We start from the raw sequence: 15,590 nt of genomic DNA, 5'->3' as shown, positions 1-15,590 counted from the left end.
TCAATAAAATGGGTTCGGTCCCCAGCTCCGAAAAAAAAAGAACCAAAAAAAAAAGAGTCAATAAAACTTTTCTCCTTTAGAAAGAAACACACACACACACACACACACACACACACACACACACACACACACACACACACACACTATAAACCCTTACAGTTTTCCTATACCGCATTGGTCATAAATGGACTCAAATCTCCTCAGAAAAAATATGATTTCCTGATAGCTTATTCTATTGAAAAAGATATGTCACATTTTTCCTTTCAGCTTTTTTTTTTTTGTTTAAATGTGTATGAGTGCTTTGCCTGTGTCTTATTTAGGTTTTATTGCTATAAGAGACACCATGATGTAGGGTAAAAGGTCTGAGCCCACATCTGGGTTTGAAACCTACTAAAACCCACAAATCCCTTAGCTCAAGATCCCACCAATCTGTAGGCTCATCTTGAAATTCCACCAATCCCCAACCTGGAACCCTCCACCCTGGAAAACTCCAACCATCAGAAACCCTATATAAAGTCTTTCTCCTGCTAAGTTCCCTGCTGCGTCTCACCCAAGCAGAGGCAGCCATCTTCCTCTGTCTTTCCCAATAAATTTATTATGTGAGGCTTGTTGTGTGGTGTGACTTTGTGTTACTCCTTGGTTCTCAACTGCCAGAAGCTGCAAGACCTTTTGGGGAGGCCTTTTCCCTCAGAGATAAACTCCTCCATTGGGAAAGCCTCTCTGAGCTGTAACATTTACACATGACTAAGGCAGCTCTTATAAAGGAAGGCATTTTAGTGGGGGCTTGCTTACTGTTTCAGAACCATTATCACCATGGTGGGGAGAATGGAGCCACACAGGGAGGCATGGAACTAGAGAAGTAGCAGAGAGTTTTACATTATGATCGTTGGGCAGCAAGCAGAGAGAGAGAGAGAGAGAGAGAGAGACAGACAGACAGACAGACAGACAGACAGACAGACACAGACACAGACACAGACACAGACACAGACACAGACACAGACACAGACACAGACACAGACACAGACACAGACACAGACACAGACACAGACACAGACACAGACACAGACAGACCGGGCTCTGTGTGGGCTTTTGAAGCTTCAAAGCCTCCCTTGTAGCACTCCCATAAGGCCACACCCGGTAATCCCTCCTGACAGCCCATCAACTGGGGACTAAGCTTGCAACTATATGAGCCTGTAGGGCTAATCTCATTCAAACCACCACAGTCTGCATGCATGTCTATGTACTGTATGTACACCTGGTACCTGTGGAGAGCAGAAGAAAGCATCAGGTTCCTTGGAACTAGAGTTATAGATGGTTGTGAGCTGCCATAGGGGTGCTGGGAATCAAACCTGTGTCCTTTTATGGGAGAAAGCTAGAGCAATCTCTCCACATACTTGACAGAGAACGGACATTTGATGGATACCCCAATCTTTCTGATAGGGTTTTTTTTTCTCAAAATTACAAGCATAGTACTAACTCTTCACACAGCAAGTATTGGGGAAGGTTGGATCCTTCTGGCTGGTGCTGATGCAAAGTGATGGGACCACACAGCAAAGCAATCCAGCATCTTTTTGAGTATTAAACCTGGGCTTATCATATCCCCCTGACATACATATGAAATTACACTTGTCCACACTCACAGAACTTAAGCACAGATATTCAGAGAATCGTTATTCTTTTTTTTTAGTGATGAACATTCACTTTTTTTAACAAATGGGGAAAAACATTTATGTCAAATTTAATAATTTCATGTTTTTTACAGTTGAGGGCACTCAGACTTTCTGTTGACATACTCCCTGGATGAACCGTAAGAAATAAGACTATGTGTCTTTTTTACGTTTGGGGGCTGACATTTACACTTCATATCATAAGCTTAAACAGTACAGTATCAGCTATAAGTTGTAGAATATGGTAGATGGACATTTACAATAAAACTATTCAATTCTTTACCTTAGTATTTCCAGTGGAACCGGAGTGCTAAAGTAGTGATTTGTTATACGTAACCAACTACAGAGAAGCACTGTTCTTAATAGCCAATGAAACAAGGCAAATACACCCTAGCCAGTGACTAGGTAAATACAGTGTGGTGGTGGGATTCACTACCATCAAATACACTGAAAGGAGAATGAAGGTCTGTCACAGGCCGCTTCTAATGCAGTATGTTAATGGAGAGAAACCTGCCACAATAGATCATCTGGATGAACCATCCAGGAAAGGAAACACTATAGAAACAGGAAGTAGGTTCTGTAAGCCATGGGATGGTTGGGAGTGATAAATAGGAAATTACTGCGAAGGGAGTCTTGGGGAGAAACCATAATATGTTCTAAAATTTGTGTGTTGATGGTTTTCAGAAAGCCATCTGTGATCACAAATAAAATGTGACAGGTGAGTTGCATACCAAGTGAATTTTACAGCTCAATAAAATGGGGTGGGGGGCTGTTTTAAGGTAGGAAAATATGGTACCTAAAATGAGACCGATGAACATATTAATGTTGCTTGTCAATTATGGTTCATTGCACAGAGGGCTTGTGTTGCCTTTTCTGTAAAACATTCATCTCTTCCCTTCTGGTAACACAACTGCTGTGCTCTACAAGAAAAGAACCAAATGGATGCCTTGCCTTAATTCATCTGCTTCGTGAGAACCCATGACCAGGCCAAGCCAATCAACATATACCACTCCCTGGGTCCCAGCAGTTGGTTCAGAGATAAGCACATGACACGTGTCCTGAGAATGATTGGCTGACGGAATTGTCTCGAATTAGACCAACGAGAGCTAATGAGACTTAATTCTAAAACTCTTGTCTTGAGTTCATAGGACCCATAGCCCCTCTCTCTAATGGCTATGAATTTGAGGTGGGGGCGGCTAAGTTCTGGAAGCAGTTAACAGCTACTTGTTGTAGTTTGGTCTTTGCTATGTATTGTAATTGGAAACTATTGGTTGAATTAAAATGCCTACAGCCTATAGCTAAGCAGAAGAGACCTAGATAAGGCTTCAGTTCCTTGGGCTTGGGATTAGAGGCCGGGTCACAAGGGGAGGGAGAGAGAAGGTAGAGATGGGAGAAGATGCCGTAGGATGAGGGATCATGGGAACTGACCGTGAGGAATGGCCAACTGGAGTTAAGAGCAGTGCAGCTGGGACATGACAAGTCATATCTCGGGGTTATTTACAGGGAAGTAGACAACATCACCATAGAGAGTTGATATCTACCCAGCTCTAGGCTGATTAAGGCTTATTGTAATTATAAAAGTTTTGTTTGTTTATCTGGGAACTAAATGATCAAAGGTGGAATAGAAACCCCCTGATTTGTATTAATTATTACCACAGCAGCTACTCGTAAGATGGTTGAGGCATGAAGGAGAAACAATTTTAGAATGAAAACAATACAAATTGAAGAGGGAAGACAGGAGGGAGGAAGCATGAAAGAGAGACTTGGGGCTGGCAAATCACGTGGTTCCTGCCAGGTCTGCGACCAGGTCTTTCCTTTGGACTTTCTACCATAGAAATGACCCAGTTCCCTCTTCTGTACAAACCACAATGGGTTGGGTTTTCTACCTCTCGTAACCAAAAGAATCCCAAGTGAAAGCAGCAAGGAATGGCTTTCCTCTGCACTGTCTTGAGAAATAGAAAGATACATTTCTTGTTTATTCAAACAGAATTCAACTAACTAGAAATGTCTATTTCTGGTATAGGTCCAGAGCTGAGGTGGGGAATGTTGGCACCTCCACTGCTCATATCTCACTCTCTGTTCCCACAAGAGAAAAAGAATTTAGAAATAAATCCAACCCTTACGGCCCTCACTAGAGAGAGTCAGCCCTTCTCCCCAAGTTCTCAGGGAGGGTGGTAGACTGGGATTCTGTCTGGGCTGTAAGCTACAGGCCTTGTGAACACTAATGTGGGGCTCAGCTTTCAGAGAACCAACCGCACATCAGGCCAAAATCAGAATTACATGGGCTTCTATGAATCAGTTATCTTTCTGGAGTAGGTTTAGTTGCACTTTAAAGATTTATTCCCTCCCTGGGAAGGTGGAGACTGGAAATACATATGAATATATTTGCCCTAGGAGATTTATAGTAAACTGAAAACCAGAGGCACTGATGATATTTTGAAACCCCAATTCCTCAGCGAAACAATTGAAGTTTTATGTGCAGCTTGGGAGATAAAATACTTCAAAGGTTTTCTTTGAGGTCCAAAATTCTTGGGTCTATCTACTTACCTTTGGTTTGGGGTTTGCTTGCCGTGGGGATTTGAAGGATTTGAGCCAACTATGGACTCACAACTTTCTTACCTCTGCTCTCTGCTGCCTAGTACGGTTTCTAGAGTAAACTAGGGACCAAAAAATACTTGTAGTTTTTCTTTCTTCTCCCTTCATGAAGTTTATTCCCTTTACAAAACCAAATTCAAATAAGGAAAATTCATTTCTTCTTGTAACCAGATGAGCCATTATGATAGAAACTTCAGCAAAGCTAAGCTCACTAAGATTTGAGCTTGGTCTTTCTTTCCTCAATCAATTTCTTAGAGCTTATTATTAAGCTGTTATGATTTTTAACTTCTGCTCCATTCTCGAGTAGCCTCTCCCCTAGTGGTGTCAAGATGTCTAGAAACACCCTCAGGACTATTTGAGCCTTCATCTCAACCCAGAGGGAAGATCGTTCTCTAGCATTCCCAACCAAAGTCCTCAAGTCCTCTTGATTGGATGGCTTTGACCATTAGGCCACTCCCAGATCTATCAGGAAGATCACCAGGATCAAGGCATATTGACTGGTTCAAGGCAGAGCCCATTCTCAGAGCAATAGAGAATCTCAGTCTCAAGCAGACCATGGGGATGAAGAGGCACAGTAGGCAAGGAAGGAAGGGAGTGACGGCCATAGTTTTCACCTGAAAAGACAGAACAGAAAGCTGATTTCATTGTTTGGTCAGTCCCAGGGGAGATTTAGTGAGAGAGAGGTGAGAGAGAGAGAGAGAGGGAGGAGAGGGAGAGGGAGAGGGAGAGGGAGAGGGAGAGGGAGAGGGAGAGGGAGAGGGAGAGGGAGAGGGAGAGGGAGAGGGAGAGGGAGAGAGACCAACCTTTGGACCGATGCTCTTAAGAACTCAATCCTCTCTTACTCCCAACTAACACTGCAGAAATACCATTCTGGGTCTTTCTGCTTGTTATGTTTCAGAGGGAAAAGACTGAAACTCTGTAGAGGTGAGAGGAAGGAAATGGGCAGCTGGTACACTCCCTCCAGGCTGAAGGATTTAGAGGAACAGAAAGAAAGAATGAAAGGCTGGGCAGGGGTGGGGGGTGAAAGAAGGAAGGAAAGAGGGAGGAAGGGAGGGAAAGAACTCAGTCTATAGATCAACTGAATCAGCTCAATGACACAAAGCAGCACTAAGAACACTGGGCAAGAGAAACAAAGGAGAAAATTCCAGCTTGGGCCTGGGGGTATCTGCAGACTAAGGGGAGGAGGCTGAGGGGTCAGGGCTGCCTTTCCTTTGTTCTCAGTTTTCCTCTGCATTTCTTTGTGGTCCTGTGTGTTGTTACAAGCCCAGTGAAAGCCCTTGGATGTGGTTAGGACATTCATGCCCCAGTGATAAATAATGTGACCAGTGTGTATGGCCTAGAGTCACCACATTATCAAAGGAGCTCCTAGGAAACCGCTTATGCCTTGTTTAGTGATTTATTCTCCAATCCACTTGAACTGATTCCTTCCTCCCATCCAAGCATGTAATGCCATCCTCAACACTGACACCCACCTCGCCTTTGGAAGAAGTTTGTCTGTTCAATACTGCCTTCTGCCAGTGCTTTGATCAGCAGCAGTCAAGTTGAAAGAAAAGGACGAAGGACACAAGGCTGTTTGCCCTCCTTTTCTCTCCGCCAACTCTCTCAGACAACTCTTCTTCCCTCCCCCAAAGAAATCTCCTAGTTGACTTAAAAGGCTGCTCTGCGCGCAGAGGAAGTGAGGATGAAAGAGAGTGGAGAAGGAAGACTGGGGTTACTGGCTGACTGGGAGGGGAGCAGGGGTGGTGGAGGGGGAATGGGATAGACAAGAGTGGGTGGAGCCACTGTCTGAACAACTCTCCTGGCTGTGAGGTAGACCTTGGCCTGGAAGACTCGGGCCTTCCAGATAGGAAATGTGATAGAGAGAACTCAGCAGTCTGCTTTTGCTAGCTGAGAAGTCAGGTTTGGCCTAACACAAAGGAGATACCCAATGGTAGTCTCTAGAACAGTTCTTAGATTTGCTCTCATTCTCGCCATGTTGGTTAAAGGCTTGAAGTTTGGGTTGAAATTCCAAGTCTGAGAGTGGTTTGCCTCTGTGTGAGTTTGGTTGGATAGTTGTTTGTTTCAAGAGCTCAGGCTGGCCTGCAATTCACTATATATCCAGAACCTGTCTTAAACCACCAACCCTCCTGTCCCAGCCTGCAAAGTACTGGGATTAAGGACCTGAGCTTCCAGTACCTAGGTTGTCATATATATGTCAGCTGAGCAAGTCTTTCTAGCTGGCTTAGCCAGGCCATCTCATGCTGTCTACTAGAGGAGGAAAGCACTATCTTCCGCTTTCCATGACACCCAAGAGAAGAGAACATTGCAAGTTCTGACAACTTCCATTTCCCCCATGCAGGGATAGAAATAGACAGGGGGAGAGATTTGCTGCGATCTGTGGCCTGAGTCTTATAAATCACAATCTGTCAAATGGGTGGAGATTTAGGATATGAGCAAGCAACTAGCCAAGGGGGGAAAATGCATGATGACTGCACTCAGCTAAGGGCCTGAGAGGTGACTATCACATTGACCCTTTGCTAACTGTCCTCCTCTACGAACTGGATACAAAGACAGCTGTGTGAGATTTCAGAGTTCCCCACCTACCCACTCAGTGGCAGCAAGAAAGAAAGTCACCAGCCCAGTTACAAGAGGGGACTTGATAAAGCAGCAGTAGGGTGCCTTTGAGGAAAACACAAGCCATTGTCCATTTCCCTCAGTATCTTTTCTCCCCTAGAGCTCAGGCAGGCTAGACAGGTACAGAGTAAGGAAGAAGAAAACTCCAAGGCAGCTGGAGGCTGGTGCAGCCACAGAGGTGGCATACAGGGTCTATGTGACTGCCCAAACAACAAGGTCACAAGATCACTGCAAACCAACTGGGACCAATAGGTCCAACAGAGACCACTGCTAACTGTCCTGTGCTTTAATACCAAATGGAATCTCCACGGCATTGGCTTTGCAAAATCGCCTATCCCATCATGCATCTGTGACTGTGACACATCCAGAGAACCCCACATAAGGAGGTAAAAGGCCAATAAATCCTATTATTTGGAAATCACAATCCTTTTCCCTACCATGACTCATTAGTATAACCCCTCCCCATTGTTAAAGGTAACCCAGAAAGGAAGCTATCAACAATATGAATGAAAGCCCTTGGTCCTGCCAAGGCTGGACCCCAGTATAGGGTAATGTCAGGGCAGGGAGGTGGGAAGGGGAGGTGGTTGGGGAGGGGAACACCCTTATAGAAGAAGGGGAGAGGGATGGGATAGGGGGCTTATGGATGGGAAACCAGGGAAGGGAATAACATTTGAAATGTAAATAAAAAAATATCCAATAAAAAAGTATCAAGGATAAGAAGATACTAATAAAAAAGGAATTGTCAAAAAAATGAAAATGAGAATGTTAAACATTTGTATTTATTATTGAAAAGAAAGCAAGGTGAGCTAGCTGGGTAAGAACAGATGTGTTAGATTATGGGTGGTTTCTTTCTTTTTACAGTTTCAATAATAATAAATATAAATAATAATAAATATAAAATTATTTGTTATATGGAGAGTAAACTGTAGTTAAATCATTTTAAAAAACCAATATGAATGATACAACTGTCTCTCCTGGGAAACTTGAACCCAGACCCTGCCTTGATGAACCTCAACTTTACTTTAGGCTGAAATTGCTTCCCGTGGTATAAGTCTGAGTAGAAATCTGAGAAAATAGCAGACTGTGTAGACATAGCTCTGGCAGCTTCCGGCAGCTGATTCTCCTGTGAGTCGGAGGTAAGGTATCCAGGACAGAGGGATCCTCACGGCGCTGTATTAGGAAGATTCAATAAACTGGTATTCGTGGAGGGCCCTTGGGGTAACGTAAGACACATGATGTGCGTGCCCGAGAGGTATCACCGTGATCGGCATCTGGGGGAGCGTCCAACTGACTTCCTTTAAATGGTTAAGTTCCCTCTTTCCAAGGTGGGAAAATTAGAGCGCAGATCACTTTTGCAGTAGTTCCCTCCCCCGTTTTAGGTGGCGCTTTTCAGACACCACGGCTCACAATATTTTCATTTCCACTCTCCTGTCCTCGTAAAGCTTGGCTTTGTGATATCATAAGAGGGCCTTGTGCCAGCACAATCCATGTGGCATTAACAGATGGGGGTCTGTTACTCTGAGGCCTGTGTTGCCCTCTTGTTCTCTAAGCACCCTGCTGCCGCTGTCGCTCCATGTGCCTCAGCCCCTCTAAAGACATGAATCCCAGGCATCTGGTTTTGTGGGTTCAGTATTGTCTCAGGCAGAGAGGCTTTTCTTTTAATAGTTGTTACATGCCTGGACCCTTTGTGTCTTCTGTAATAGCTGTCATTCTGTGGTTATTTGGCAATCGCCAACTTGTTTTTCATACTACCCCCCCCCCCCCAAACAACATCATTAGAAAGCGCGACTCTGTGGCCAAATTCATTGCTTCGTGGCCTGCAAGGACAAACAGAAGTAAGTTGGAAGTGTCTGAATCTCTGTTTTCAAGGAAAGGGAACTTGGCTCCTTCAACGTGGACAGTGCTGAGTCATACACTTGCAAAGGATTTCTTTGTGTAAAGCACTCAATAGAAATATGGGGGCTTTCCTCTGGACTTCTTGCAAAGATACGCTGGAGAAAAGGGTTTTTTTTTTTCTTTAAATTTTGCATCAAAATTCTCTTTCTTCTCAGAGTTGACTTCAGATCTACTTAGTAGACCCGGATAACCACAGAATGGAGCCGTCTCCCTTGTTGCTACTTCCTTTTCCGTTTCTCATGACTCCATGTCTTCCTCCCTTGGTACTAGTCAGGGGACGACCATTTCTCCATCATCTTCCTCCTCTTCCACTTTCCTGCTTCTCGCTTCACGGCCTCAGTCTTGCCTCACTTTGGTGTGAATGGATGTGTCCCTCCCTGACTCGTGTTTTAGAAAGTTCCTCCTAGACAACAGGAAGCAGTGGCTGTACCAGAAGGCCAGCTCCCTCAGGGATGGAATGGAACCTTTGCCCTCTTTGCCTCTTGGTCCCTTCACTCCTGCAGAGAATGAAGGTGCCGAGTCAGAAGTAGAGACCAAGCCCTCTACAAACACAGGAAGTTGTGATGCCTTTGGTCTATGGGAAATGAGTCTCTGACTTTGACAAATGACAGCTTGTCTGAGATTTTTGTTATAACATTGGGATGGATCTTGCTGCTACCCTCTCTGCCACCTCCATCCCCTGAACTCTACACTCCTGAAATCTACATCCCTACATCCCCTGAAATCTACCACTCACCTCTGCCACCTCGTAACCACATCTACCCCCGCATTCACCTCCACCTTCCACCATTCTACCTGCTACTGCAGGAAGTAGAGTCACGGGATGCACGGAGCAAGCTGATGAGCTCGACTACCCAAATCCAGGTTCAAGCGAGGAAACCTACCTTAATGAATAAGGTAGAGGGCAATGTTAGAAGGTACCAAATGTCACTCTCTAGCTCCTGTATGCACAGGAACATGTAATACATACATGTGCACCTGCACACCCATACATACACATGCCATATGTAGATGCACACATTTGAACACTCACACACACTACACAAACACACACCCCACATGTTCAGATACACATTCGAATACATACATACATACACACACACATCATGCACACACATGTACCACATAGACACACACACATATCACATAAACATACCCATTCAAATGCACACACACACCCACAAACACACACAGTACACGTGCACATACACATTTGAATACACACACCACACACATACACATCACATGTTCACATACACATTAGAACACACACATATACAACACACACAGGTTGTGAACACTAATGTATCAAAGTACAAAACTAGAACTAGCTATGATTATTGGAATTTTAAAATATGATTTTAAATAGCTATACAATTAGCATAAACGGTAACATAGAGTACAGATAAAGTAGAACAGTATCCATTCTCCATGGTGATGTTTGAGGGAATTTGCAGTTGTAACTGAAATTGGAGTCATATTTTGAAAGCTGTAGCTACCCTAGCTGAGTTAAAAGCAGTCATTTTGATGTGAGGAGACTGGGTTGACTGTATTAGGATTCTCTAGAGACACAGAACTTGAAGACTGGATAGATATAAGGGGATTTATTAGGATGATTTACAAGCTATGGTCCAGCTAATCCAGCAGTGACCGTCTACCAAGAGAAAGCCCAAGAATGTAGTTGTTCAATCCAGAAGGTCAGATGTCTCATCTGATACTCAGTGTATGTCAGAACTAGGCTCTAATTCCAGAGGGGGAAAAAACCAGACTTGACAGAGAAGGCAAGCAAGGAAAAAAAGCATGCTTCCTTCGTCCATGTTTATATAGGCTACCAGCAGGAGTAGTCTAGATTAAAGGTATACTTTCCCATCTCCAAATGTCTGGATTAAAAATAGATCATCCTATTTCAAAAAATATTAATTAAGAAAAAAATCCCTTGCAGGTGTACATAGCCTTATGGGTTTTATTCAATTCCAGATGTAGTCAAGTTGGCAACTAGGAAGAGCTATCACAAGTCCACCCCTTGTCAACTTGACACATAATCGTATCTCTTTTGTCATGATTAATTTCCACATGAAAATAATAAATAGGTCATAATTACACCTCATATGGTATAATGACCCCATGTACAATCACAAACACATTATATATTTAGCCAGGTCATAATTATGCCTAACATAAATATTCATTGTACAACCACAAACTCATTCCCCCCCTCCTTGAGGAACATTCTTATTAATGCTTGATTGGTTGATTGATTGACTGATGTTTTATGTGCATTGGTGTTTTGCCTGCATGTATGCTTGCATGAAGGTGTCAGATCATCTTCTGGTGATCTGGAACTGTAATTATGGACCATGGTGAGATGACGTGTGGCTGCTGGGAATTGAACCAAGGTTCTCCGGAAGAGCAGCAAGGGCTCTTAACCACTGAGGAATTTCTCCAGCCCCAAGGCACATTCTTTTCATATATCAAACGCAAATATGAAAACTATTGATATTCTTAATTGATGTTATATTACGTGATAAACAAATCAAGGAAAGAAAACATGTATCTGTTCAAACACATCCTTAACAACAGATCACAGAAACACGCTTGTCACTTACAGTCTTCATTTCTACAACTGGCCGCATGGCCTCAACTGGTACTCATAAAGACCTTCCTCCACCATCCACTCTATTTCCTCCACCCTCAGCAGACACCTCAGCAGGTCGAGGCTTTTATCCTGGAAGAGTTACCTTTATACAGAGTAGATCTATACCCTTTGCCATCCTGCCTGGACTAGGTTATTGTACTTTCCCATTAACTTTAATCACGAAACATGGTAGCACCAAGACACACCCTAAAGGATCTCATGCACTCCAGGCATAAGATTATGCCTTCATTACCTCCATTGTGGAGAAGCAACCCAATTTCCTCTTGGGAATCTGGGCGAATAACCCCACCTAACACTATTATTCCTTTCTTAGACTATTGGTTTAAGAGCATCAGAAGCTCAAAATGGCCAGGAGGAAGCGTGAGCTTCCAGTTCAATGGAATCTTTGCTGTGTCTTCTGGTAGGAGTGCTAACCCATCTAGAACCAAAACCCCTAGGCCAACAGAACTTAGGGTTGTGAGAAGAGGAAATAAAACTTTTCCTAGTGGGTTACTAGGAACACACAACACACTAGTGAGTAGAACTATTCTCTTTTCCATCTCTTGATTCCTGGACCCTTGGATTCTGGCTGTGGAAGGAACCATATTATCTATTAGACAACTAGTCAAAGCATACGCTACCTTCTGGAGGACCCTGCCCCAGCCCTCTATACTACTGCCATATAATTGACACTGTAACTGTGTCTTCAAAAGGTAATTCCATCTTTCTATCAGACAGGCTGCTCCAGGATAATGGGAAGCCTAGTAAGGTTCTGTGGATTCCGTGATCATGGCCCACTGTCTCTCTTCTTTGGCTGTGAAGGGAGTTCTTTGGTCAGACAGAATACTGTCTGGAATACTATGATGGTGGATAAGGCATTCTGTAAATCCATGGGTGGTGATTTTGAGGAATAGCTACACATAGTGTTACATGAAAGAAAGGAAAATCCATAGCCATTATAAATATTTATTCAGGTAAAGACTAAGCATTGTCTTTTCCAGGGAAGAAGTGGTCCATTGTAGTCAATCTGCCACCAGGTTGGTGTCTGGTCATCGAGGGGATGCTCTCAGATCTGGGGCTCAGTGCTGGTCTCTGCTGTTGGCAAATCTGTCGCTCAGCAGCAGCTATGGCCATGTCAGCCATCATGAATGGAAGTCAACATTGTGGAGCCCATGCCTAGCCATAATTAAGACAATACTATATGAAATGTCACAGTATTATTAAACACATTATATCCAAATAAGTTCATGCTATGAATTATTTTCCTTTTTCTTTTTTCTTTTCCTTTCTACTTTTCTTTTTTCTTTTTTATGTATGGGCATGTTTTTGCATGTATGCATGTGCACATGCATGTTGTTGTTGGGAATTATCATAAATTGCCCTTCTACCCTGCTCACTGTTTTAGGGTTTCGTTGCTGTGAAGAGACACAATGACCACTGCAACTGTTATAAAGGATAACATTTAATTGGGGTTGGCTTACAGTTTCAGAAATTTAGTCCATTGTCGTCATGATGGGAACACATCAGCATCCAGGCAGGCATGGTGCTAGAGAAGTAGCTGAGAGTTCTACATCTGGATCTGCAGGCAGTGTTCTACACTGGGCATAGCTTGAGCCTAGGAGACCTCAGATCCTGCCACTATAGTGACCCACTTCCTCCAACAAAACCACTCCAACAAGGCTGCAACTCCTAATCGTGCTGTGCCCGATGGGCCAAGCATTCAAACATGAGTCTATGGGGACCATTCCTATTCAAACCACCACATTCACTAAGGCAGGGACTGTCAATCAAATACAGAACTTGATAGTACAGCTAGTCTTGCTAGCAAACCTGCTCTGAGGACCCCTCTTCTCTGCCTTCTGGTGATAGAATGATGTGTACAGTGCCACATGGTTCTAACGTGTAAGCGGGTTTGTAGAAATTGAATTCTGGTCCTCACACTTGCACAGCAGATGCTTTAGCCATTGAGCCATCTCCCTGGGCCCACTTCCTATGACTTGAAAGTCATATTTGATGTTTGGTAACATTTTGGAAAAACAGTATTTAAAGCCCAAGTGACTCATAACAGGGCTCAATCCCAGGACTCGGGTTCACTAGTAAGAAGGAATCTTGTCCTTTTATCTGAGTTAGTTAGTTATCTGAGTACCTTCTAAGAAAGCTCTTAATGACATAAGTCCCTCAACCCTTCCTCTGCACCCTGCCCATTGTCACCATACAATGATCCAGATGTCAGGTTGGAAATCCATAAAGGGAAGCATAGGCTGTCCAGACCATAGACCAGGTTGTCCTTAGAAGAGATTAACGTGAGGTATTTCTCCATTGAACCTCTGCTTCTCAACAACAGCTTTAAGCAGGGTCCTTTACCTCCTCCCAGCCCTAAGGTTGGCAGTGCCCAGAAGACAAGGACACACCACACTGATAGAATGCTTGCTGTATTTTCATATCTGGACCGGGAAGCCAAAGTCATTAGCATCCTGAAGCATTTTCAAGTGTAGTGTCCCAAAGTACCTTCAAGTCGCTTTCCATTCATTCAAAAGAATGGGAGGGCAGCATTCACCGCTAAGAGACCAGCAGGCCATTGCTAGCTGAGGACATATAGTTCTGGGTGATGAGATGAAAATTTCAATGGGACCCTCACCCCACCCCGAGAGTTTTCTGCAAATAAAAGCTTAGCAAAAGTAGTGAGCTGGGTTGAGATGAAGCCAGCTGCCACCAGGCAACACCTCAGCCACAGGGACAAGTTCAAACACTGAAGTTGGCATGATCCAATGGTTGCTATGTTCTTCTTCGCTGAATTTGTCTTTTTACGTCCAAGACTGGCTGTTTGGGGGTATCTGCTTTCCCTAGAGATCAATTCCTCTCCCCATGAGTTAATGAGAAATTTGGGAAATAAAACCATTAGACTGTGATAAATGTGCAAATTTTGGCATCAGTCAGACTTGAGTTTATATCCAAACTCTGCCACTCGTGAACAACATCACCAATGCAAGTTACACTGAACAGATGGACTGTTACGTGATGGGAGGGTTCTAAGTTAAAGAAGCAGCTCATATGAGCTTTGTGTCACAGTGAGGGTGCATAGCATGAACTCAGCGACACTTTATCATCATTATTACTGTCCATGAAGAAGGTAAGCATATGCACACCCCCAGTAAACTTTTCATGCTAAATAGTGAAGGCTCCCACTCTGTACTAGATAGTTCTATGTCAACTTGACACAAGCTGAAGGCATTTGGGAGGAGGAAACCTCAACTGAGAAAACGCCTTCATAAGATCAGGCTATAGGTAAGCCTATAGGGAATTGTCTTCATTAGTGATTGATGGGGAAGGGCCCCGCCCATGATGGGTGGGGCTATCCCTGGGCTGGTGGTCCTGGCTTCTATAAGAAAGCAGGCTGGGCAAGCCAGTAAGCAGCACCCCTCTTTGGCCTTAGCATCAGTTCCTGCCTGCAGGTTCCTGCTCTTATGAGTTCCTGCCCTCATTGCTTTTGATGATGAACTGTGATAAGGACTTGTATGCCAAATAAACCCTGTCCTCCTCAAGTTGCTTTTGGTCAGTTAGACATTAGCTAAGATCACAAATGCAGCAACGAGAGAACTAGGGTTAAAGCCAAAGCACTCAGTTACCTTAAAAGTCAGCAAACTTAAACCCCCCTTTCCTTCTCCCTCCTGAAGGCTGCCCATCCCTGCCTGCGGAGACATTTTTCCCGGTATTTGGAAAGACTCTTGCAAGAGTCTTCTCACATTTTATTTTACATGAATGAGTATTTTGCTTGCATGTATGTCTGTGCACTATTGCATGACCACCGAGGCCACACGAGGGCCTCGGATCCCCTGGGACTGGAATGGGAGGCAGTTGTGAGCTGCCATGGAGGTGCTGGGAATTGAACTCAAGTCCTCTGGGAGAGCAGCAAGTGGTCTTCACCTCTGAGCCATCTCTCCGACTCCTTAGCAAGTCTTTTCACTGACGGTTTAATCTAATGAAATCACCCAGATTGATCTGTTTTACTTAGGTTAAAAAGGGGAGAGGGGCAGGACGGGCTGGAGAGATGGCTCAGCAGCTAAGAGCACGAGTTCTATAAGCATGAGAAACAGATTTCTAATCTTTACGAACATAAAGAAAGCCAGGTGCAATCCCCACGTGCCTATACCTAAAGCACCAAGTGGGGTGAGGGAGGGGGGTCT

Source organism: Rattus norvegicus, chromosome 7 (genome assembly GCF_021556685.1).
Source record: "Rattus norvegicus strain SHRSP/BbbUtx chromosome 7, alternate assembly SHRSP_T2T, whole genome shotgun sequence".
Taxonomy (NCBI): domain Eukaryota; kingdom Metazoa; phylum Chordata; class Mammalia; order Rodentia; family Muridae; genus Rattus; species Rattus norvegicus.
This window is presented reverse-complemented; position numbering follows the sequence as displayed.